The following is a 4,967-nucleotide window of genomic DNA, read 5'->3' as shown; positions in this document are numbered from 1 at the left end:
TTACCTTTTCATTTAATAATGAAGTTGGTTCTATAGAAGTTTTCTATAATAATGTCTTTTATTTTAAAGCATTACCTTGTGATGGTGTGTATGAAGCTGTATCTGTTGTAGATAACTTGGGAAATAATGTTTTGTGTATTGATTCTACTAATAATAACTTGGATAAAGCATCATTATGGCATTGTCGTCTTGGACATATAAGCAAGAAACGCATAGGCCAACTCCAAAAAGATGGAGTCTTGGAGTCGTTTGACCTAAAGTCAGATGATAGTTGCGAATCATGCTTACTTGGAAAAATGACAAAGTCACCCTTCACAGGTTCATGTGAGAGGGGTGAAGGTTTGTTGGACCTTATACACACGGATGTGTGTGGACCATTCAAACATGCCACAAGGGATGCTAATCGTTATTATTTGACTTTTACTGATGATTATAGTAGATATGGATATGTCTACCTTATCAAGCATAAGTCAGAGACTTTCGAGAGGTTTAAGGAATTTAAACAGGAAGTCGAGAATCAATTGGGCAGGAACATTAAGATGCTTCGATCCGATCGTGGTGGTGAGTATCTTAGTTCAGAGTTCCTCGAATATCTAAGGGAATGTGGGATAGTCTCACAATTGACACCTCCCAGGACACCACAGTTGAATGGTGTGGCTGAGAGGCGTAATCGAACCTTGTTGGATATGGTTCGTTCCATGATGAGTCGAGCTACGCTACCAATCTCATTCTGGGGGTATGCCTTAGAGACTGCCGCCCATATCCTCAATCTAGTCCCTACAAAGAAAGTTGCCAAAACTCCTCACGAGATGTGGACTGGAAAAGTTCCTAGTCTAGCCCACATCAAGGTTTGGGGTTGCGAGGCTTTCGTGAGACGCGAGACTCATGATAAGCTCGAACCTCGAAGCGAGAGGTGTATTTTCATCGGCTACCCACAGCATTCCTTTGGTTACCTCTTCTACAGACCTAGTGACAATGTGGTCTTTGTAGCAAGAAGAGGAGTCTTTCGAGAAAGAGAGTTTATAAGCCAAGGAGACAGTGGGAGGCAAATTGATCTTGAAGAAATTCAAGAATCAAGCGGTGAAGGAACTTCAAACTCTAGCCCTCAACTTGAGGAGGAAACTCCTGTTGAGCAAATTGACAAATCTGTACCTCTGAGACGTTCCACGAGAGTTAGGAGTGCACCTGAGCATTACTATGGATTCCATATTACTGCAGAAGGTGAGACACTTATTAGTGATGAGATACTAGTAAGTCAAGATGACCCTAACAGCTACGAGGAAGCCATGGCAGGCCCCGAGTCTGCTAAATGGAAAGAGGCTATGGATAGCGAGATACAATCCATGTATGACAATCAAGTTTGGAACTTGGTTGAAAATGTACCAGGTCGTAAGACAGTAGGGTGCAAATGGGTCTTCAAGAAGAAGACTGACATGGATGGTAAAGTACACACTTATAAGGCTAGACTGGTTGCAAAGGGCTTCTCTCAAATTCCTGGAGTGGACTATGATGAGACCTTTTCTCCGGTAGCCAAGATTAAGTCTATTCGGGTTCTGTTAGCCATAGCTGCGTTTCATGATTATGAAATATGGCAGATGGATGTCAAAACCGCTTTCCTTAATGGGAAGTTGGCTGAAGATGTTTACATGAGTCAGCCAGAGGGTTTTGTCAGCAACGAGTACCCTAATAGAGTGTGTAAGCTTGAGAAATCCATTTATGGATTGAAGCAAGCACCTCGCAGATGGAATCTTTGCTTTGATGAAAAGGTCAAGGAATTTGGCTTTTCTAGGAGTGAAGATGAATCTTGTGTGTATGTCAAGGCTAGTGGGAGTATAGTTAGCTTTTTGGTATTGTATGTGGATGACATACTGCTCATAGGAAACGACATTCCAACCCTGCAGGAAGTAAAGTCCTGGCTTGGGAAGTGTTTCGCTATGAAGGACCTTGGTGAAGCTGCCTATATTCTAGGGATAAGAATCTTGAGAGATCGGAGTAAAAGACTAATTGGACTTAGTCAGAGTACCTACTTGGATAAGGTGCTGAAGAGATTCAGCATGCAGGACTCCAAGAAAGGAGAGTTACCCATCCAGAGTAACACCAGGTTGAGTAAGACACAAAGCCCTAGCACTGAGGCTGAGATAGCAGAAATGAGTCGAACACCTTATGCTTCGGCTGTAGGATCGATCATGTATGCTATGACGTGTACTCGACCCGATGTAGCTTTTGCCTTGAGCATGGTTAGCAGGTATCAGGCGAACCCTGGCAAGGCACACTGGACTGCGGTAAAGAATATCCTCAAGTACCTACGGAGGACTAAGGACTGGGTCCTTACCCTCGGTGGGAGTGATAACTTGAGAGTTGTAGGGTATAGTGATGCTAGCTTCCAGACTGATAGGGATAATTTCCGCTCTCAGTCGGGCTGGGTCTTTACCCTAAACGGAGGAGCAATTTCTTGGAAGAGTTCCAAGCAAGAGACAGTGGCTGATTCTACTTGTGAATCAGAGTATATTGCAGCTAGTGAAGCAGCAAAGGAAGCGATATGGCTGAAGAACTTCATTGGAGACCTTGGAGTTGTACCAGCTATTAAAGAGCCAATGGAAATTTTCTGTGATAGTGAAAGTGCTGTTGCCTTAGCCAAGGAACCAAGGGATCATGGGAGATCCAGACACATCGACAGAAAATACCATTTCATTAGACATCGGATCGAAGAAGGACTCCTCGTGGCAAAGAGGGTATCATCGGATGAGAACCCAGCAGATCCCCTCACGAAGGGACTGAGTAGGGTTAAGCATCTCCAGCATGCTCGGAGCATAGGGCTGAAGGATGATATAAGTTTTAGTAGTTAGATAACTCAAAAATTTGTAAAGTGTAATTGACATTTGATGATGAATAAAAGGTGTTTTATTTATGAGTAAAGTGTTGCTATCTCTTGTCAATCGTTTACTATATTTCTTTTGCATGTTTTGACTTCCAGAATAATTTTGTTTGGTGTAACATATTATTCAAACCTCCACAGTCGGTCATATGTCGGAAGTAGGTATGAATCAAGACTGTCATGATGGATTGTAGAGGTCCAAGGTGTTGGACAAGGCTACAACAATCATGAGTGCTCATAAGTTCTGAGCATTGGACTCAACCCACGCTCACTGGAATCACTTCATGGAATTCTATCTCGAGTGATCGTGAGACGGTAATATCATATAAGTCTTCAAACCTAGAGATATGATTTGTTACTTACAAGTTGGTTATGCATTGACTGTACGAAACCGCATTGGTAACTCGATGTTATAAAACGTACTTTTGTGTGTAATTCAATGAGTGGTAGAACAAACATATGAGTCGAAGTTTATCTGTTCCTTCTTGGATTAGAAGCTGATATCTGGGCCCCTCGATGATTTTGTTTTGACCCATGTACCGGGCCCGGTCAGAACTAAGTTGATGTGTTCAATTGAGTTCTATGTCAAACAAATCGGAAATCGGGAAACAAATGCTGGACAATAAGCAAGACTATGTTCCATGTATTTGTCCGGCTGATATCTAGAACGGAGGATTATATGATCACTTATCTTAAATGGCGTACCATCATCTTCTCAAGTTTCGAGAAACCTTGTAAAGAGCTACGATTGCCGGTCGGTTCCTGAAGTACTAGAGATATAGTTATTAGACTTATCCAAGTGGGAGACTGTTGGATAAGGTGTCTAAGTCCATAACTATTTCGGGCTTGTACTTGACCCGACCCGGCATGGTCCATTTGGGTTGCATGGCACCATGCAATTGGATAGACTAAATGAGAGAAATAACACTTGGAGATTATTAATATATTATAAGTTCTAATATATTAATAATATTATTTGATTAGTTGATCAAAGAATTAATTTGGAATTAATTAAGTGATCAAAGGATAACTAATTAAATATATGGGTTGATTGTGTAAATCATCCATATCTTGTATAGTGGGCTAAGAGGCTCCATGGATTATCAAGTTGGGTTCTACCCATAGGATGCTCCATGGATGCTCCATGGGAGTTACAAACCCATGGGTCATGAAAATGAAGAGTCATGACACATTAGGGTTTACATGGTGTAACCCTAGATGTGTCAACACTATATAAGAAGCATATTCTCCACCAAAAATCGGCACTACTAAGGAAACAAGAGGGCTTGGCCGATTTTTGAGAAGTGTGTTATCTCAAGAGTCTTTCCAAGAGCATTTGGTGTTGTGTGAAGCATTTGAGGCATCACACTTGGGGTGCTAGGCTCACAAGGTTTCAAGGAACACAAGCAACAACAAGGTAAGTTATTCTATCTATGATTCAAGTCAAAATTGTTCCCCATGTATGCTAGATAGGAATATAACCTTGGAATTCAACTTTGCATGATAATTAGACAAACATAGATCCAAGGTTATTAGGGTTGCATGTACACTTAGGAAGTGTTAGAATGCTCAAAACCCATCAAGATCAACCTATGTGCCTACCCCAAAACCATCTGTTTGACCCTTCTAATAACCAGAAACTAAACTCGACCATACTAGGTGAACAGTCCCTTACTATCGGTGACAAATCTATCAATCTCACCCCTGATCCTCTCCTATTTCTAGTTTTCCTTCTTAACTCCTTCTACTTTTGCCCCTATGATCAAATCCAAGAGTAGAGAATCAGTGGATATCTTCATACACATATATCCAGTTGAAGATCTAACCGACTTGTAGCTCAAAACATCCGCGACCACATTCGTTTTACTCGGGTGGTACAAGATCTCACAGTCATAATCCTTGACCACATCAAAGCCACCTGCACTGCCTCATGTTCAGGTTCGGCTGGTCCATAAGATATCACAAACTCTTGTGATCCATGTAAATGGCACACCGGACCCCATACAACTAATGTTTCTAAGTCTTCATGGAAAACACTATTGTTCCTAACTCCAAATCATGACTAGGATATCGTGCCTCATGCGACTTCAGC

Source organism: Lactuca sativa, chromosome 3 (assembly GCF_002870075.4).
Source record: "Lactuca sativa cultivar Salinas chromosome 3, Lsat_Salinas_v11, whole genome shotgun sequence".
NCBI classification, from domain to species: Eukaryota; Viridiplantae; Streptophyta; class Magnoliopsida; order Asterales; family Asteraceae; genus Lactuca; species Lactuca sativa.
This window is presented reverse-complemented; position numbering follows the sequence as displayed.